We start from the raw sequence: 21,906 nt of genomic DNA, 5'->3' as shown, positions 1-21,906 counted from the left end.
CTTCTAAAAATAAATATATTTTTTTTAAGAAAAAAGAAGGTCCTGAGTTCAATCCTCAGCAATACAAGCACAAAAATTAATAAAATGCAGTCTTCATTTGCTTTGATAAGAGTAGATGCACTAAGTAAATTAAATACAATTTAGGTTTGATCTCCATAGGGACCAAACATCATCCTATATACATCTATGAAGCAGGGAGGGAACTCATAATTGCACCCTGTCTTCTATGTACTGGGTACTCATGGCAGGTACATTTGCATACATTTTGCAGAAAAACTCCCCAGACAACCCTGGAAGAATTAGTATTCCCATTTTAGAGATAAGGAAGCCAAGGTTTTATAAAGAAATAATCCAAAATCACTAGTATCAGATTGATATAGCAGCAACAGCCTTCAGTTCTAGCCTTAAGCTGGTTTATGGAACAGATGAATTAAAACGTATAAAGGAGAGATCACTGGTGGGAAGGACATCTTGGGTGATGTTATATTGGCAAGGCAGGAAGATACCTTCTGTCTCTGTCAGAGAAACCACCAGGTCCTAGTAGATTGGAATGACTCAAGACTATTGTGGACAGCATCACCGCTTCATCTCCCAATTCATCCTCCTGATTAGAAGTTCTCACCTGCAAATGGAAACTCATAAGACTGGATTCTTTCAGTTTCTAAGGAATCACTTCAAATGCAAGAAATTTTTGTTTCATCTGTCTCCCACTGGCCAATTGTCAAAGCCCACTCAGTGTCTAACGATCAGAACCCTTTCTGTTGCAAGCAGCAAAAACTCAATTGGAAGTGGTTTTATTGCAAAAATGGAACATGAAACTAAAAGGGTAAGGCTTCAGGTATGGCTGTCTACAGGTGCTCAAATGATGGTATTCAAAATGTCTCACCTCTCTTTTTGCTCTTCTTTCCCCTGTCAGGGATGGTTGTCAGTGGCTCCAGATTTACTTCTGAGCATCTTTATTAAAAGAGAGTACATCTAAAGAAAAGTAGCACAATAAAATGATGTTGAAACCATGAGCTAGCTCAAGCTATAGGTTTGTGCTGTGTCTGACAGATGTCAAAAACACAGCTGTGTTTCCCTTGAAATTTTAAAATACCCTCTGTGGCACCCCAGGGCGCACCATCATACAGGTGGGGAGAGAGGGTGGTGGGGTTATCTTCTCCCCTTGCCTGACCAGCAGCTTCTCTCCCTTCTTTTTCTTGTTTGTAGAGTAGTGATTTGAACTCTATCCTCAGCTTTCACAATCTATTTATGCTTTCTAAACCTGGGTGTCCTCATTGGTAAATGGAGATGATAACACCTACCTTATAGGGTTATTGTGAGGATTAAATGAGATCCTGTATTTAATGTGCTGAGCCACCAGTTGTAGCTGGGCTTTTCCTTGTCTTATTATTATAATTATTATATTACTATATTATTATATTATTATAATACTTGAAGTGAGTAAATTAGTTAGCATTAGGCTAACTAATGACAGAAATAACAGACCCCTCTCCCCAAAGTAGTGTAAATACAATAGAAGTTTATTTCTCTCTTATGCAAAAATCTAGAAAGGAGATCCAGGGCTGGTATGATATTACCTAGTATCAGGGATCCAGGCTCTATCTATTTTATTATCTACGACGCACAGCTCCTTTATCAAGTTCACTTCATGGCCCATGTCCAGCTATCATGTCCCATGCAAGCTAGAAGGAAGCAGGAAAGGGGAGAAGTTCATGTTCCTTTTTTCTCTGGAAGGTGCATATCCTGGTCCTACATAACTCTGATTGCCAGAATTTAAATCGCACCTAACTCTGAGGGAAATGAAAAAATGTGGTGTTATTCTGGGTGGCCATGGTGCCCAGCTAAAAGTTCTGTTCCTGTGGAGGAAGGGTAGGCTCTGCGATAGCAGGGCTGTGGGAAAGGACCCTAGTAGCTAGGCTCACCCTGGATGATGGAGCTCAGAGAAAACCATGCGTTTGCTTCAAGGGAAATATCTTGTGTCTTTTGCCACCTGAGGAATTTAAAATCAACTCCAGAATTTTTAAGAAAGCTAGAAGTTAAAACCCTAGTCTGAAGCTCTCTTCCCTGAGCCAAGGAGCTTAGCTCAGTCTTTCTTCTCTGACTGCCAGCCAGGCCTGGGGAGAGGCAGAGCACTGGCCCCAGGCAAACTTGGTTTGAGGCCAAATTCCAAGACTCTTGGGGCTGACTGGCAGCCACTCTGTCTGAGCAACCTGGGGGATCCTGAGAAAAGAATAAACATCCGAATCCCAGAACAGAATCGGCAGTGGTGATGCTCCTGCAGCCGGGGTCTGGCTGGGAGGCCGCGCAGTGGGGAGGATGAGGTCATGGTGGGGGAGGACTCTGGAGTCTGCCCACGAGCCAGAGCCCTGAGCCAGAGCAAAGCCAGCATTCAGCGCCCAGAGCCGCATCTGCCACCGAGCTGCTCTGCAATGGCAGAGGAGGAGCCTGGATGGATTTGGACTTCAGTCCTTGCAGTTGGAAGATGGAAACCACAGCAGCAGCAGCTGGGTTTAGGAATGTGTGGGAAGGGAATGGAGTTCTTAAAGAAAAAAGTTGCTGGGGGTTTGGGAGGAGGGAGGGAAGAATGGGTGGAATACAGGATTTTTAGGGCGGGAACACTATTTGGTGTACAGTAATGGTGGATACATGTCGCCACATATTGTCCAAATCCCTAGAAAGTGCCACACTAATATGATCATTGGGTGAACCCTAATACAATCATTGGGTTGACACTGATGTGTCAGCACGGGTTCTTCAGGGGTGGCAGAGGTACCATTCTGGTGGGGGGTATTGATGGTGGATGTATTTCTGCCTTGATTTTGTTGTGAACTTCAAATTAAAAAATAAAGTCTATGGAAGGAAGGAAGGAAGGGAGGGAGGAGGCAAAGATATTGACTTTGGGAGTAATATTGCCAACTTGGGGCTGAGGAAACAGTTACTGAATAGCTGTTGAAAAGAAATCAAGCATGCTTATTGATCAGATGATCCAAAAGCTAACTACAGGGTTATAAAGACAAAGTAATCTGATTCTAGGTAAATAGTGGCTATTTATCAAGGTAAATATAGTAAAAGAGGTTACCCCCAAAACAACCAGCTAGCAGAAATGCTCACATCTTGAGGTTGCGTGGTCCATGGGATGGGGATGGTAGTTTAAGTTAGAACTTGGAGGCAGGCAATAAATAAGACATATTGCCGTTGCTTTGTCTGCCTCTTACTGGTATACTTTTAGGTTATTCCATGATCTCTGTCTTTCAGAATCTGGGAGGTACAGTTACATTTTGATGATCGGCTTGTGCTCTCATTCAGCAAAGTTTCCTGCTCTTTGGTGAAAATCAGGATTATCTATTGCCCTGAAGACAATGCAGCAAGGAGACCTATACCCAGGGTTGCTATGGATAAAATGTCTGTGTGAGTCCATAGCAACGCAGCCCAGCAGAACTGACTGTGATGATGATCCATATTAGATTTGTACTCTCCAACATGGCAGCCATGTGTGGCTATTGAGAACCTGACGTGACTAGAGCAGTTGAAAAACTGTATTTTTTTTTTTGTTGTTGTTGTTTTTGGTACTAGGGATTGAACTTAGGGGCACTTAACCACTGAACCACATCCCCAGCCCTTTTTAATATTTTATTTGGAAACAAGGTCTCACTGAGTTGCTTAGGGCCTCATTAAGTTGCTGAGGCTGGTTTTGAACTTTTTATCCTCCTGTCTCAGCCTCTCACGCCGCTGGGATTATAGGCATGTTCCACCACGCCCAGTTGAAAAACTGCATTTTATTTTAATAAATCTAATGGACAAATTTTAAAAATATATTTTTTAGTTGTAGATGTTGTTTTATTTTATTTATTTATTTATATTTTATGTGGTGCTGAGGATTGAACCCAGTACCTCACATGCACCAGGCAAGCACTTTACCACTGAGCCACAACCTCAGTCCCTGAATGGACAAATTTAAATATCTGCATGTGGCTAGTGGCCACTCTATTGGACAGCATGGGTCTAGGGTCATATTGTTCAGTAATTCTTTCCTATTTACCTTAGAGCCTCTGTGTGCATGGGATGGGTCAGTGTGCATGCATTAATGCATAAATAAAATGATGTGCAGAATTTCCCTTGGATTTAAGACTTATTCCACAAACACCTAAGGCCCCAAATGATGAAACATCTTATCATATGCAGGAAACCTTTTGTTATATTTATTTATTTATTTTGAAGTACTAGGGATTGAACCCATGGGCACTTTACCACTGAGCTACAACCCCAGCCCTTTTTATTTTTATTTTTTTATTTTGAGATAGGGTCTTGCGAAATTGCCAAGACTGGCCTCAAACTTGTGTTCCTCCTGTTGCAGCCTCCTGAGTTGCTGGTATTATAGGCATGTGCCACCACAACCGGCAGAGAAACAGTTATTTGTAAAAAAAAAAAAAAAGCAGAAGACACAGTGGAACCCTGGAAATAAGGCAGAGATCATGCAGAATTTCTTTGTACATCTTGTGTATGTTTTTGTTTTTAAAAAGTAGGTTATTACATGTAGAGCTGTATTGTTTATGTTGGGTCACAGGATAAGGCTGGTCCTGGATTTGCCACCAAGTTGCTGTGCCAGTCTGACATGTGACATTCCTCTCTGTCTCTCATTTTCCCTTGGTTAGTAAATCAAAAGATATGTAATAGGTGTGCAGCTCTTTGTCATTGTCTTAGGTCTAAGTAGGGTATATCCATTTTCTAAATATATATTTGTGCTAATCAGTTATATCTGACAGCAGAATGGTTTTCAATTCCTTGTATACAAATAGAGCAAAAATTTTTCACTTCTTTGGTTACACACCAAGTAGGGTCACACCATCTGTGCAACCATACATGTACCTAGGGTAATGATGTCCATCTCATTCCGCTGTCTTTCTATCCCCATGCCCCCTCCCCGCCCTTCCCTTTGACCAATCCAAAGTTCTTTCATTCATCCCATGCCTCCCCACCATTATAGATTAGCATCCACTTATCAGAGAAAACATTTGGCCTTGGTTTTTAGGGATTGGCTTACTTCACTTAGCATGATATTCTCCAACTCCATCCATTACATGCAAATGCCATAATTTTATTCTCTTTTATTGCTGAGTAATATTCCACTGTGTATATATACCACAGTTTCATTTCTATTCATCTATTGAAGGGCATCTAGGTTGCATCCACAATTTGGCTATTGTGAATTATGCTACTATAAACATTGATGTGACTGTGTCCCTGTAGTATGCTGTTTTTAAGTCCTTTGGGTATAGACCAAGGAGTGGAATAGCTGGGTCAAAAGGTGGTTCCATTCCAAGTCTTTAAAGGAATCTCCATAATACTTTCCAGATTGGTGGCACCAATTTGCATTCCTACCAGCAATGTCTGAGTGTGCCTTTTCCCCCACATCCTCGCCAACACTTATTGTTGTTTGTATTCTTGGTAACTGCCATTCTGACTGGAGTGAAATGAAATCTTAGAATAGTTTTAATTTACATTTCTCTAATTACTAGAGATGTTGAGCATTTTTTTTCATATATTTGTTGATCGATTGTATATCTTCTTCTGAGAAGTGTCTGTTCAGCACCTTAGCCCATTTTTTGATTGAGTTGTTTGTTTTTCTGGTGCTGTTTTTTGAGTTCTTTATATATCCTGAAGATAATGTTCTATCTGATGTGCATGTGCTAAAAATTTGCTCCCATACTGTAGGCCCTCTCTTCACCTCATTGTTTCTTTTGCTGAGAAGAAGCTTTTTAGTTTGAATCCATTCCATTTATTGATTCTTGATTTTATTTCCTGTGCTTTAGGAGTCTTATTAAGGAACTGGGGCCTAATCCACCATGATGAAGATTTGGGCCTACTTTTTCTTCTATTAGGCGCAGGGTCTCTGGTCTAATTCCTAGGTCCTTGCTCCACTTTGAGTTGAGTTTTGTGCATGGTGAGAGATAGGGGCTTGATTGAAAAAGTGAAAACGGGGGGGGGGGGGCTGAGGTTGTGGCTCAGTGGTAGAGCGCTTGCCTTGAACATGTGAGGCACTGGGTTCGATCATCAGCACCGCATAAAATAAATAAATAAGTAAAACAAAGGTATTGTGTCCATGTTCAACTAAAAAAAAAATTTAAAAATTAAAAAAAAAAAAAAAGTGAAAATGGAAGACCTTCCTACAGGCTGGCCTGAATCTGCAGCAGATTAGCTCCGAGCGTGGAAGCAGTAAATTGCAAAGGCAAACAGGGACCAGTCAGCTTGGCACACACTAGATTAAGGTGTCTTCATTTCAGGACTCCTTTGAGTCTTTAACATGCTAATGTGCATGGTGACTCTTCCCTTGGGGGACCCAGTCCTGCCTTTCCTAAACCACCCCTAAATTATTTGTTTGATGAGCATCATACAAGGAGGATGAATATCTTGTGGAATACACTTTGGGAAATGCTGATCTTGAGGCAGTGTATTTGGGGGGAACCCCCTACCTCTTATGCTGGGGTATGGGGGGGCGGGGGATGGGGTTCTGCACTCAGCAAGGGACTGAGGAGTCCTGTGTCCTGCAGGCGGGTGCAGCTCTCCCCCCCCCCCCCCCAGCTCTCCAGCTGTCCCACAGCCTGTTTTGTGCTGGGGCGATTGTGATTTGCAAATTCTTCCTCTAGCTCAAGTGCATGGACCCGGAACATGCTCCTGCTGGAGGGCCAGTGTTGAATGAGACCCCCAGCAGTAGTGCGACCTCTGTGGGAGCTGGCAGCACCTCGCAGAGGGCAGAGTTTGGCTCTGCGCTTGTACAATCGGTTGTAAATTCTGCTGAGCTCTATGGATCCATCTGGATGGAAAGGTCTGTATAAATGCAAGATCATTATCATTATCAGCTGTCCCAGTTGGAGCCCAGCGATTCTGCAAGCCCACAATCAATGGGGCCTTTCCAACAATTCCTTTCTACATGGCTTGAAAAAGGTGTAATTACATGGAGCTGCATATCCTCTGGAGAGACAGCAACATTCATGGCTGTCCCCAGAGTGATGGAGAGAGGCATCTCCCAGACCCTTTATTAGGCCCAAGGAGAGCAGTGCCCTCCACGCCTGCCCAGGTCAGGGACAAGTAGGAAACTGCGTCTGGGGCAGATCCAGGGCTTTGTCCTGGTGACATGTGGGGGGCAGGCTTTTCCTCTGCACCTCTGCAGCTGAAGCTCTCTCAGGAGGACTATGGAGACTGCATGGGTACTCTCCCACTTTTTCTTTATCTCATTTTGTCTGTGATCAGGAAGAACTTGGACTCAGTGAATCTTCCTTTCTGAAGCTGCCTGCCCACCTCACACAGAGACTAAGAAAAGCTTTGAGTTGGAGAAGGTAAGCCCCACCTCATTCTTTCTCTCTCAGCCCCCTGGTACGGTAGCTGTGCCATCTGCAGCAAGTTCCTTAACCTCTCCGAGTTTTCTGAAATAGGTTGGGCAACTCTTAACCTGCTGGAGAGCATGGAGTGAGCAGGACCAAGTGTGTTTCTGAGGCACCTTGCCTATTAGGATATAAGACTTTTTATTCTAACTCAAATTTGGTCCCATAGGAAGAGAAAAATCAATATACTTCATTTAAAAAAAATGTTTTGAAATTTCTCCTATCCCCAATAGAAGATTGGAAGTCATTCTGGAATTTGAAGACCAATCCAGAATCACAGAGCCTTAGGAAGGGCCCAGCCTCAGGAAGGTGTGAAGCCCATCTTTTCTGCTTTACAATCATCTGACTTTAGTGGGGTAGGTGGGTAGGAGGAGTCAGGAAAATAGGTACCAAGTCACAGGTAAGAATATTAAGTTTGGTTCCTTCCTGCAGTATGGAGTGGTGAGGTTCCTTCCTAATAACCTGTTATGTATTTTATGAATAGCTAGAAGAGAGGAGCTCAAAAGCATATTGCTAAGGTGATAGAAATGGTAATTACCCTGATTTGGCTGGGTAAATATGATATATAAGTATTGAAATGTCACATTGTATCACATAAACAGTTATGTGTTAGTTTTTTCAAAAAAATGTTTAAGCAGAGGGAAATGTTAACTACTCCAATTTGATCACATGCTGTGTAGACGTGATGAATTAGGACACTGGACCCCGTACATTTGTACAATTAAAATTTTAAAAAAGCAGTGGTGTAATGGCAGCATCCCATCCACCTCCTGGCCTGTCTCCTCACTCAGGAGGAGGGGAGTAATAAGCGTGGGACCCCTCAGGGGCTCGCTTTGCCCCCGAGCTCTAGTAGGGGGATCTGCAGTGAAGCAGGAGGCTTTTCCCTGTCTCTCTGTGTGCTCCACACACAACAGATGAGTCATAGCCCTGCCCCAGGGTCCCCCAGCTCCAGCTCTTGTTCCTTAGAAAATTGCCAGGGAGCTGCAGGGAAGAGAGAGAAATGACCGGAAGGGAAACCAAAGCAGGGATAAAGCACTTCCCTGTCAGCTTGAGAGACACACCGACTAGGTCACTTTCATCCCACTAATATCAGTTCTGTTCCCCCAAAACTTTAAAAATGGCCTGTGGGATTCAGCAGGCTGAGACTTTGTCCTTTTGGTGTGAGGGCAGCAGACTTCTGAAGAAAGTCTCTGCTTGACAACCAAAAGTGTTCTCCTCGGTGACCATGGGGCCACATCTCGGAGCAACAGACCAACTGGCCAAGGAGTCCAGCCTGCTGGTCTCCTGGGTGGACAGAGTTCTCTGTTGGACTATGGCTAACAGAACATTCCAGAACACTGGGGGGCATGTTTGCCTGGGTCTGGGTAAGTTGAATCCAGTGGCTCGTCTCAGCCTGAGCTCTGGTACCATCTGCAGTACTTGTCCAGCCACCTCCACCAGCAAGTACTTCCTACAGGTGTCTCAGTTTAGGGCTCTGTGAACTGGGTCGCCTCTTACATGTGACTGAGGAATGAGGGCTCTGTCTGCAGGATTCTTCCTCAGCTCCCCTGGAGTAAAAGCACACATCTGGTGGGCATTGTAATTCCATAAATGAGCAAAGGGCCACGTTTATGAAGTCTTTACAGTTCGTGGTTTATGAGTCTCACAATAAAAATAAAAATTCAAGGTCTACCTCTGGTTATTCTTAAATAATGAAGTCTGATTTATCCTCTTCGTTAGGGCTTTATGTCTCTATTGTGAACCAAGTTATCAGATCTTTAGCTTAAGTAACATTTAGAGTGTGGAAGAGAGTGTGAATAATACCCAAGGCTTCCTAAAAAATTCATAAAGATCTAAGCAGGCTGCCCCAGGTTTACTAGCACCTATTTCACAAGCTGTGCTTAGCAAATACAATTCTCATGAGTGCTGCCTTTTATTTGGCAGTAAAACCTCCTGTGATTCCATTTGTAAACTCAGTACTTAGCATGGGAAGGACAAGGACAGCGTGAGCTTGCACCAGCTGGTGCAGGACAGCCCTCCCCAGGTGCTGATTTTAATTCCTATCCTGAGTGTGAGGACAGCACAGAAGACTCAGGAAGGCAGGGGGAGGGAAGTAACGATGTGTTTACCTAGCAGGCTCTGGAGGGGAGGCTCCCGTGTTCTTCCACTTACACCTCCCCACCGATCCAGGAAGTAGATTTTATTACCCTGGTTTTGCAGATGAGGAGACTGAGGTTTTCAGCCAGTGAATGTCCAAGCTTCCATAGCCTCAGAACTGGAGTTCACTGGAAATGCTGGGATAATACCAGGATGTTCAGCTTCTCACTCTGTGTTCTGCCTCCTCTGTTGCTACTATCCTATTCATGTGACCTAAGTTAGTGGTAACTACTCACTTCCTTATTTAATTTCTCCAAACCTCAGTATCCAACCTATTCCATAGAAATAACAATATTGTCCCACTGCCCTCCCTGGGTTGCTGTATGGACAAAAAATAAGATAATCATGAGCCAGGGAGATGCCTTTCCTATCCTCTCTTTAGGGTTTCAGGCCAGTCTTACCCAATTCAGTCAAGGGAAGAATGATTCTGTGTGTGGGGAGAGAATACTTTGGATAAGGTGCGATTCTGGAGTAACAAATCCGTTTTTTTTTTTTCTTTTTGCAGGGCTGGGGATTGAACCCAGGGCCTTGTATACGGGAGATAAACACTCTACCAACTGAGCTATATCCCCAGCCCACAAATCCGAATTTTATGCTCTGTACAAGCACATCTCAAGGCAGAGGAGTAAAAAAGGAAGAAGAAGAAAAAAAGCCGACATCTTAGCATGAAATTCTGGCCCATTGAGACCCTGCAGAGAAGATAATAACAGCTATCAACCACTGTTGCTCCGGCTCCTTTCACCTGAAGCAGAGACTTCCCAGGCTGCAGGGAGACTGATGTGTGGGATATGAAGTGGGTGGCAGGGCTGGGCCTTGCATGCTTTCCTGACTTGGTTGGTTCATGGCCTCCAGGACAGAAGGAGTGCAACTATTAGAACAGAAACGCCTGTGAATTACAGTGGCCAGGGTCAATGATTTGTTGTGACACATAGGATGCTTCCTAGAGTCCATATTATTAAATTAGACAATTATTAAAATTAGACATTTTAGCACAATTTTATCCAATTGTGAAAACATTGCAGGCAATGTTTTTTTGCCAAGGGTCAGATTGTAACTATTTTCAGTAGGTAGGCAGTCTCCATCAGAATTATTCATCTCTTCCTTTTTCATATCAAAAGCAGCTACAGGCAGTACATAAATGAGTGGACATGGCTGTGTTCCAACGTAACTTTTTTTACAAAAGGCAGTCCAGATTGGGCCCGAGGGCCATGCCTTTGATTGAAATTTCAATCCGTGTTTTTGTTCTGTTATGATTGACAGTCTCGAAGACTACAGTTATTTTGTGGAAAGTCCTTCAATTGGTTTTCACTAGCATTTCTTCACGATTAAATTTAAGTTATATAATTTTGGCAGGAATATCCCAGAAGTGATGTTGGGCCCTATCAGCACATCACAGTAGGAGGCACAGGGTGCGGCTTGGTCCCATTATTGATGTTGAACCAGATACTATTTAAAATGAGGGATTTGAGCAGTTTCAAACACAGTAAGAAGTAACTCCATCGACAGGAGCAGAGTGAACTGGGCGAGGAGAAGCAGCATCCGAGCCTGGCTAGAGCACAAAATGTATCGATAGGAATAACTATCAGTAACAATAATGAGGTATTATTTATTGAACACAAGTTTTATTTATTTATTTATTTAATTTTTTTAAGTTGTTGATGGATCTTTATTTATTGATATGTGGTGCTGAGAATCAAACCCAGTTCCTCACACATGCTAGGCAAGCGCTCTACCACTGAGCCACAACCCCAGCCCTTGAACACAAGTTTTAAAGGAAAGGTAAGCTTCATAAGGAATGGACAAGTTCCTGAAACAGATTTGTATATTTTATGCTAATTTTGATGAAGAGTGGGCAGTAATGAGGAAAAATCATTGGACAAAGGGTGCATGATCTAATGGTATAAAAAACGAGGGGAGAACTAAGCAAGGGCTCTTGGGTCAGATTCTGTCTGTGGTCCTGTGTCTTTGGAGATGAGCATATTTCTTTCCTCCAGTTGTAGAGAGGGCGCTTTCCAATGAGGGTCTTATCACCTGTTTGAGAGGAAAGTCTTGCCAGGTTTTCTGATGTGCTTCAAGGGAGAAGGGCAGGGAGAAGGTGAGAGTAGCTCTCCTGCTTTTGCAATTACTTGAAATGCACAGATGCCACGTGTTGGGGACCCTATCTAGAACCTCAGCAGTTTATTTCTTTACCTTTATAGACTGCATTTGGCTACATGACTTCTTTAAACCAATAGAATGAGGAGACTTCAGGTCAAGGAGACTTCACAAGTTTCTTCTTGCTCACTTGTGACCACCAAGAGAAGAATGTATGTGGGCTATTCATCCTCCAAGAAGAGGATGTGACACACTTGAAGCAGAGCTACCAGCATCCAGTCGACTTGCAGACTTGTGAGAAATAAAAAAGGACTGTTATTTTAAGTCATTTTGGGTTTGGAATGATTTGTTCTGTAGCAATGGCTAACTGATTATGTTTAATCAACTTGCCCCTGGTCCCACAACTAGTAATTTGGGTGGCCACATTTTTGAAGCAAAACTAATATTCTAGCAACTTCCATTTTAACTATTAAGCTCTAGTTATGTATTGTCGCTGCACATTTATGCTGAAGCTCACAATATGGTAAGTAGTACCTAAGTCTCATTTCACAACGTGGATTTTCCCAATGACACTTTTATTGACTTTATAAAGTCCATGGGTACTTGGAGACTCAGGGGTCCTTAAAATCTGGGGGAATCACAGATTACTGAGAGTCTGATAATTGCTCTGAATCCACAATCTTTCTCTACGTAGAAAGATCATGCAAATGAGCATACAAAATTTTGCATACAGTTGAATGGTCTTTACTACCAAGTCTTTAAATAAATCACCCAGAAATGTGTGGGCTGCAGATGAAGAATCCTGGTTTTAGATGATCAGACTCTGAGCCGGATGACAATCTATATTTTTGATTATAAAAAATCAGTTGGACAAACTCCCTTGTCTCTCCTTTCATTCGTGTAGTGTTTCCTTTATCTGATGCCAAGTTACTCTGTCTCTCCTCCTGCCTTCCCACTCCCCAAACCCCTTTGTCACATTCTAAAATCCAAAACCATCTTTCTGGCAACCTAGAAACCAGTGGGTTTTGTTAGAACTGTTCTCCTGCCCCGTTTCCTTTGTCTTTGCCATAGCCACTGCCATCCCTTGCTTTCCTCATTGTTTGTTTCCAGATCCAGGATCTGTGTGTCCAGCCACGAAGAGCCACTGAGCACAAAGTATCAGCCAAGTACAGTGCTATGAGCTATAAAAACAGCAATAGTTCACATTGATTGAGTACTTGCTCTGTACATGAAGAAAAGTAGCTTTTACCCATTATCTCATGAATATGCACAACAACCAGGGAGGTAGATTGTATACTTGTCTCGGTTTATGGCTAGGGAAGTTGTGGCTAAGATCTAAGTAAGCCCATAAGGGAAGGTGTCAGGATCTGTAACCAGAATCCACTCTCTGTCACTGTGGCTGGTCTCTGAACTTCTATATCATTCTTTGGGTCATCATTTATGCTTCCTGAAGCCAGAGACTGTGTCCTTGATGTTCTCCAGGCTCTAGTTACTCCATAAATTATAGCTCTATAATTCCCATGGCTCCTAGTTTCTAGTATGAACTTGTAAAAGTCTTTACTACCAAGTCTTTAAATAAATCACCCAGAAATGTGTGGGCTGCAGATGAAGTTCTAACTACCTGCTTTGTTCTTACCACTCACCTTCTCAAGCATTGGGCTCTTTCTCTGAGCCCCAGGATGACAGCCTGGTCTTGTGAAGAGATTTTTCTGGTTGACAACTGGTTGCCATCTGACTCCCAAATTACTCTCACCCTGGATTCATGCCTATGTGTGTTTGAGGAATAGCAGGTTTTCTTGGAAGCTGCCAGGTTATTAGTTTGATGTTTTTGAGCTCCATGTATAGAAAAGGTGTCTTGGGGAAGTAAAAATGTGGGTGGTAACTTGAAAATTGATAATCTGACAGGAATGGGATAAAAAGACATTCATGAGTGCAAGATAAGCTCTGAGGGGGCTGTTTCCAAGACACCAGCTAGAGAGGTTGCAGTTATGCAATGATGTTGTGTGTCCACCAATTTTGGTAGAATCTGCCCTTGAAGCAGTTGGTTTTGTGCCACAGCCCAAGACAGAGCCCCAATTTATCAAACACCTGCAGACAATAGACGACTGTCCTTTAGTTAAGCCACACATGAGGAGCTGATAACGAAACACATCTTCCCTTTATTAAAGGCAGAGGAGAAGTTGGTAGCCAAAACAGGTCAGCTTCCTAAGGTTTTGTTTTTTCTGTGCTTTAATCTCTCTCTGGTCAAATAAGAAGAGCTATTATCTAAATGCCTGAGAAGCAGCAAGTGAGGTGGAGAGACCCGGAGGAAGAAAGCAGGCCGTCAATCAGTGGTCTGTTCCCTGGGAAAGACTGGAAGTATTCCCACCTTGAGAATCTATCGTTTAAAGTATGCAAAAAGGGGCAAACAAAAACCCATTGGTCATATTTGCAGACCATGAGAGGTTGATGAACTTGCCAGAATCTTCAAGGACAGTAAACTCTAACCCTCATCCTTTGGATCATTGCCATTGGGTTGGTAAGCTTGGTCAGTCACCTCAGATAATGTGGGCTGGGTCTTTTTGACTAACACTGTGAACTTATGAGTAAGCAAATTTTCAGTGTCCGGGCATGTGGACTCAGGTTGGATTATAGGTGAGCTTGGAAATTGTTAGTCGGTTATAACATCAGGTTTCTTGACTTTGCCAACCACCTTTGAATGTGGTAGACCTCCAGGGAAGAAGGTAGATGGAGGGATTAATCATGCAGAGATGAGGAGGGCTGGGGATTCAGCTCAGGGATAGAGCACATGTGAGGACTTACATTCAACCCCTAATACTGCCGAGATGACCCTTATCTTCTCCATCTCCTATTTTTAAGGGGATCCTACTCTCCATAGTATGACAGTGTTCTTTTGGAAGGAGTAAAGGTTAATGTGGGGTGGGGTGTGGAATTTGTGAGACCTTTCCATTCCATCTCCACCAAGCAATACCAACTTCCTCTTGGAGGGAAGAAGCTGTTTCTTAACCTGTCTCTTGTCATATGTTGAAAATTTAAAAATTTGTCCAACTTTTGAGAAAAATGGCTTCAATCTGTTTTTTTTGATTATTATTATTAATTGCTCAATCTGTTCTTAAGGTTCAGAATTTCCACTGTTTTCCCACCAGACTTTGTTTGGAAGCTAAGAATAGCAAGCATGATTCTTAAAGCAAAGATAGGAATAGCAGAACTAATTTCTTGACTCTCAAGAGGACAATGGGCAGCAAGATGCAGATGAATGCTAAATTGATCATGGATATGCTGGAAATCTTCAAAGACATAGCTTGGTATTTTCTTTGGCCTTCTACATCCTTCAGGCCCGTTGAAGAATGATTGAGCTAGTTCTTTCATCTTTTTGTACTTTGTGCGTAAATGTGTTTATGTGTGTAAATAGAATTATCCCATTGTATTACAATCAATCATAACCTTTTTAACAAGAGTGACTATTTTCCTATGCCCATAGCAATGACTGTTTAGTAATTAATTGTAAGCTGTCTTGAATTATATTTTTATGCACCTGCCAGAAGCAAAATTCTTTAGAAAGCATAAATTCTTTAGAATATACAAAGCATAAACTTTCATAGAGACACTTTTCCCTTATTTATTTATTTTTGTTTGTTATGTTTTTCTTTAAACCAATTTCTCTTGCTTTCTAAAGACCACCCTGCTTTCCCCTGGTACCTGGGCAAACCATATGCCTGCCAAAGAATTCCCTTCAATGGCATTCTTAGAAGTATAACACAGTCATTTGAAAATTATTTTAAAAAAGAAGTAACTTCCTTAAACATGTCTCATATATCTGAGATTATATCAGGCTCAAAATATATAAAGAACATGATATAGACTGATGAAACGCTTTAGAGATAAAGTATTCAATATTAGGCCTTCAGGAAGGAGAGGAGATACATACTAATGGAATAGAAAACATATTTAGGCCAGGCTCAGTGGTGCATGCCTGTAATCCCAGAGACTCAGAAGGCTGAGGCAGGAGGACTTCAAATTCAAAGCCAGATTCAGCAATTTAGAGAGGCCCTAACTAACTGAGAACCTACCTTAAAATAAAAACTAAAAAGGTCTGGGGATGTAGCTCTGTGGTTAAGCACCCCTGGGTTCAATCCCCATTACCAAAAAAAAAAAAAAAAAAAAAAAAAAAGGAAAGAAAAGAAAACTTATTCAGTGGAAGAATAGTAGAAAATTTCTCTACTCTTAGGAAGGAGATAAACATACAGGTATACTGGAGATATTTGGAACATTTTCCAAACAGGACTAGAAAATAAATTCTCCACAACATACTACAGTTAAAATGACAAAAAATCAGAATAAAAAGAATTTTAGCCAGGCATGGTGGCATATGCCTGTAATCCCAGCAACTCAGGAGGCTGAGGCAGAAAGATTGAAAGTTGAAGGCCAGCCTCAGCAACTTATCAAGGCCATAAGCATTTAGTGAGACCTTGTCTCAAAGTAAAAAATAAAAAAAGGATGGGGATGTGGCTCAGTGGTAAAACACCTGGGTTCAATCCCTGGTACCAAAATAAAACAAAATAAAATAAAGAATTTTAAAAGCTGCAAAAAAAAAAAAAAAAAAAAAGAAGTACTACATCACGTATAGAGGCAAACCTATCAGAAAAACAGCAGATTTCTGAGAAGAAACTCTAAAGTTCAGGAGGCTATGGAATCATGTCTTTCAAGCTCTGGATTCCAAAATTGAAGCCACTCTTTGCAGGGATGATTTCCGCCCCCCCCCAACAATGGATTTTCCTTAGTACTTCCCCCCATCCCCCCATCCCCAGAGGGTTATTATCTGATATGATAAGAAGAAAATTTTAACCTTGGAGCTAATCTGGATTCTGGAATCCTCTGTGTTTTTTTAAAAAAAATACAGCGATGTTACAGAATTAATCACCGTTGTGCCTTGTCCAGGGCCTTAGGGGTCAATATATAAGGAAGTGGTGTCCATTTTCCAAGAACAGAGACATTTCATTTAGGGATTAAGAGTATGTGTCAGATTAAGGAAGTTTATCCCTTTAAGCATGAAAAGTTTTCTATTATTTTAACAATCTTAGATGGAAAATCTCTTTCAAATACATTACACGCTTACCCATCTTCCTTTCTTGCCTTTTGCCTGTTGGCTTCTCAAGTTCTCAGTCCTGTGCATGGTTCATCCTTCTCCTAGTGGCTCAGGGCAACATTGCAGCAGGGACTGGCTGTTCTACAAGGAGGCCCCATGGCTCTGCATTTCTCTGTAACCCACCCAGGATTGCCTGCCTTCCCCACCTCCCCTCGGGGATGCAAATGGAAAAAAAAAACCAAAAACTTTCTTTTTTTCATTTTAGGAATAACAGGTGTTTGTTGAAATTTTAAAATAATATAAGGAGATATAAAAGGACATATGAAATATATTCTTTTGGAATTAAAAAAAAAAAACACATACTCATTAACCAGTTGACTTTATGCAAGCTCAGTAACTTTTCTTAGCCCCTGTTTCCAGGTCGATAAAATACAGGTCATAATGACCTTGTAAGGGTTTCTGTTGAGAATAAACTGAGCACTTAGCAGACTGTCTGTGTATGGCATGTGCTAAATAAGCGTTCATTCTTTCTACTGATCTTCCTTCTGGCAAGTTAATTTAGGAGATGGTATGGTTTTAAATAGTGGCTCCATGGGCTCCTGTTTCACTGCTGTCCACAAATATTTATTGAGATATTTGACCATGTGAAGTAATGGCAACATGACCGAATTATTTTCAAGTGCCAAATTATTATCTGTTTCAATCCTCATGACTCCTATGATGCAAGTACTCCCCATTTTACAGTTGAAGAAACTGAGGCTTAGAGCCACCAAGTGTCACAGAATTACAGCTGGTGCTGGGCAGAACCAGGACTCTCATGGTGGTAGTCTGATACCAGGCCCTATGTATGTAACCACCACATGCTTCTGCTTCCCAATAAACTGACAGAACGTAAGAAAGAAGTTTGCCAAGCATCTAGCTGGGGAGATATGCAGATATTCGAAGGTCACTAAAACACAAAGCCCATTGTCTTGGGCTTCAACATGGCTCCCATAGCCAACTCTGCTTCTCCATATTGGACCTTGACCTTCTCCTACCCTTAGACATTCCAGTATTGCAACTGGCTGACTCTAGCCACTCCATGCCCACTTCAGTGAGTGGTTCCACTGCTCCCCCCTGCCAAGACATGACATTTTGGCGTCCCTTTCTTGATTCCTGGCCTCTCATGTCACCACTGTCCTTTCTTTGAAAAGTCTCTTCATTCTATAATTATTCTTCATTTCTAACCACTTCTTTGGGTCACACCTTCATGACCTTGTGCCCAGCTAACTGATGAGGGCTTCACTCTTATGCTGAGAGCCATAGCTAAGGAGGAATGACGCATGGCAATTTCCTTGTCAGCCTACCCCATGTTGCTTAGAGGAAGGACTCTCCATTGTGGAAATGGGCTTGCCTTGGACCCAGGTCATTTGCAGTGACATTGCATGTATGTTTGAGAAAGGTGACCCTGCTCAAGGACCAGGGTGGATCCGGGTTTAGGGAGGATCCTGCTGGATTAAGGTGGGTCCAGGTTTAGGGTGTATCCTGCTGGGAATAGGGAGTATCCCGATCCTTGGGTTTAGGGCGGTTCCAGGTTTAAGGTGGACCCTGCTGGGAATAGGGTGTATCCTGCTGCCTCAGGCGCCCGCCCGCTCCTTGAGTTCCCGTTGAGTTCTCCCGGGATTCAGAGAGTATTTTGGGATGCAGAGCCCAGTGGAAGTGTGGATTTGCCCCAGAACATGCATGTAGAGTGCCGGTGACAGTTCGGGAATAAAGAATTGCTGTTTGAATCTACAAGGTGTGAGTGGCTCGTGATTTTGTGCCCAGCCAGACGGCGGCACTCTTACTTTTTTGCCCACCTGCTTCTTTCAATCCACTCCTGTGACCTAACCACTCCATATCACCTTGACATCAAACCCAACCTGCCTTCTGATGCTCCTTTGCATTCAACTCACTTGAAATATCTGCCCTTGACCTTATCTGTGGCCAGTCTTCTCCCACTCCGCTTCTCCCCTGCAGACTTTGCCCTCATGTGACATTTTTCTACCTGTGCTGCCATTTCCAATCCCGCCCCACCCCACTGTTCCTCTTCTGAAGAAAAACTCAGTTTCTCTAGATCCATAAAAACCCATATTTTTAGAACCAGGTGACTTTTAGGAGAGCATCCACTCCGATATTCCAAAAACATGTTCCCAGAAATTGCCTTTCTTATTGAAGACCCAACTTCAGAGGCAGGGCTCCTCCCTGCCGCTGACGCCAACACCTGGGAGGACCTGCCATTGGGCACGTTTGTTGTTTGCTCAGGTGGGCACTGACTTTTTTTTTTTTTTTTTTTTTTTATAAAGAGAAAGAGGCCATGCAGAGGTTTTTTTGTTCTGTTTTTTTTTTTTTTTTTTTTTTTTTTTTTTTTTTTTAAGAGAGAGTGAGAGAGGAGACAGAGGGGAGAGAGAGAGAATTTTTCTTAATATTTATTTTTTTTTTGGTTGGCAGACACAACATCTTTGTTGGTATGTGGTGCTGAGGATCGAACCCGGGCCGCATGCATGCCAGGAGAGCGCGCTACCGCTTGAGCCACATCCCCAGCCCAGGCACTGACTTTTTGAGGGTAGGAATCAAATGTTCTCCTTTCATATCCCCCAGAACCCATAGCACTGAGCCATGTACACAGAATTTACTCAATAGAGAGTTATTAATGAATCAGTGAGGCAGACAATTATATGAATTAAGAGGGTTCCCTAGGGACTCTAGTAATTAGAAAAGACTCCATGAAAAATTAAGGTGTGGGACTTGGAGGATGAGCGTTCTGGTTTATTTTATTTATTTTGGCCAGAAACACAAATTCGATCAGCACAAGGGTTTTTGTTGTTGCTTTGGGATGAACTGGGGAGTCTCATCTTTCTCCTGGCTACTGATTCCCAGCTGGGAATCTTCAGCCTGAGTCTCTCCTCTGAACTCCCGACCTGCCTGTCCAGCGGCCTGCTTGGCAGTTCTAGATCATAAGGAACTTCAAATTCCCCAGGTGCTGACAACCACTGCCCTCTCTCCCTGCCCCACTGCAGTCTCCCCTCAAGTAGGAGGATACCTCTACCCTCCTACTTACTCAGGCCTAACTCCAGAGTCATTATTTTGTGCCCAGCCAGACGGCGGCACTCTTACTTTTTTGCCCACCTGCTTCTTTCAATCCACTCCTGTGACCTAACCACTCCATATGGCCTTGACATCAAACCCAACCTGCCTTCTGATGCTCATCAAACACACTCCACGTGCAGTTCAACAACAGCAACAACAAATCCTATTGGTTCCATTTTGAGAATATATCCAGAATCTGTCTTTGCGCCACTTCCATTGCTCCCTCCTAACTGGTGTCCTTGATTTCCTGCTCACCAACCCCGCTGTCTATTTCCAACACAGCAGTCAAGGTGACTCTTGGTAAAACATAAGCCAAATCATATTACTTCTTGGCTCAAGACCCAACAATGGCTCCTTATTTCTCCCAGAGAAAAGCTGCATCCCTTACCTGGCCTACATAATCCGGGGTTCCCAGTGCCTCTCTGACCTCCCTTTCTACCATTCCCCCCTGGCTTACTCTCCTGAAGCCACTGGAAGCCCTTACCATTCCTCTCTGCCTTGCTAGGTATGCTCTGACCACAAGGCCTTGGAACTTGTTATTCCTCTGCTTGAACCACTCCTCTCTTAGGTATCTTCTGGATTGATTCTTTACTTGTTTCAAGTCTTTACTTATATGTAGGGTGACCATATGTCCTTGTTTTCTCAGGGCAGTTCCAGCTTGACCCGTATCTCAGTGTCATTACAAATAGCTTCTCCCTGGTATTCTCAAATATTTTTCAACTTGGATAATAAATTGCATGTTCATTCTATTCCATTGTCTCCTTTTCCCTGAGTCCTACCTTCATCACCTCACTCAAGTTGCATCCCCAACTTTTGACACTCCAATTGCCCTTACCTCATTCTATATTTCTCTCTTGCATAGAACACCCTCTAATCAGTTATAAAATTTGCTTGTTGTGGGGCTTATCATTTTCTGTGCATCTCCTTTTTTAGAACATATGCTCCAAAAAGGAAGAATTTTTGTTTTTTATTCACTGATAATATCCCTATTGCTTTCCTAGTGCATGGTAATAATTCAAAGTGTTTACTTAATGAGAGAATTCATTTTTGAGGGGAAAAATGTGGAATTTCTGTGAGGGAATTTCTGCATCTGCTGCTTCTTGTATATATTTAGTTATCCTGAGCACATGTTCTCTTCCCACCTACAAGATATTCTTTTTTTTAGGAAGTAATAAAACCTAAGCAATCATGTGCTACATGTACAAACTATGGACTTCCCCATGAGAAGTCAAATCCTTCATTTCATATCTTTCAATTGGGGAGTATCAAAGAACAACAACAAAATGCTACCTGGCTAAACTTAAGACATTTTGTAAAAATACAGTCTATTGTGTGGGTTTATAGCAATAGTTTATAGTTTTGGACTGAGTGGACCAAGAGACTTGGCTCTTTGTTTTGGCTCTAATGTTCCTGACAGTATGACCTTGGGTAAGATCATACAGGGAGACTTCATTTCCTCATAGGAGGAAAGAGAGGATATGGCCTCTGTTTCTGTAGCCCCTTGTAGCCTCATTGCTATTCTTCTGTGCAGCCAACATGTTTGTTCAGAAGTGATAGCTTGGGCACAGGTGGGAGGTGTCTTTATTTCTTAAATGCCTGCCTTTCTGGGCCATCGGTGCCAGGAGTTTCTCATAGCTCAACCAACAGGGTCAGCCTGATGCTTACTTAGAAAGGAGAGCTTGGCTATATCCTTGGACCCTTCTGTCTGTCTTCTCTCTCCTTCTCTTTTTCTTGGCTTGTGGAGTATTTTAGTCCCTTTGGGGGTGGTGTAACAAACTACCAGAGACGGGGCAGCTTATAATAACAGAGAAATATTTCTCCTAGTTCTGCAGAAGCCTGCTTCCTGGTTCATAGATGGCCATCTTCTCTGAGTCCTCAGATGGCAGAAGGTACAAGGAAGGACACTAATCCTGTTCATGAGGGCTCCAATCCTTATGACCTAATCACCTCAAAGGCCCTGCCTCCAAATACCGTCACCTTGGGGTTAGGTTTTACATAGTCAGTCTGTACAGTGACAAAGTCGGTTGGAACTCGGGACCTTTTGCAGACCCCAAACTCAAGATTTCCCGTCATCACTTCTCTTTCCTCATTCATTAGTAA

At 42.6% G+C, this 21,906-nt stretch overlaps 1 long non-coding RNA gene across 1 annotated transcript in view; it reads left to right on the top strand.

The window, feature by feature from the left end:
• Positions 1–11,940, top strand: part of LOC110598367 (uncharacterized) — a 77,543-nt gene extending 65,603 nt beyond the window's left edge. The window contains exons 2-3 of the long non-coding RNA XR_002484184.3: positions 7,252–7,337; positions 10,024–11,940. This is a non-coding gene — a long non-coding RNA (uncharacterized LOC110598367). The remainder of the gene's footprint in view (positions 1–7,251; positions 7,338–10,023) is intronic.
• Positions 11,941–21,906: the final 9,966 nt, after the last annotated feature.

Source organism: Ictidomys tridecemlineatus, chromosome 4 (genome assembly GCF_052094955.1).
Source record: "Ictidomys tridecemlineatus isolate mIctTri1 chromosome 4, mIctTri1.hap1, whole genome shotgun sequence".
In the NCBI taxonomy this organism is placed as follows: domain Eukaryota; kingdom Metazoa; phylum Chordata; class Mammalia; order Rodentia; family Sciuridae; genus Ictidomys; species Ictidomys tridecemlineatus.
This window is presented reverse-complemented; position numbering and strand designations above follow the sequence as displayed.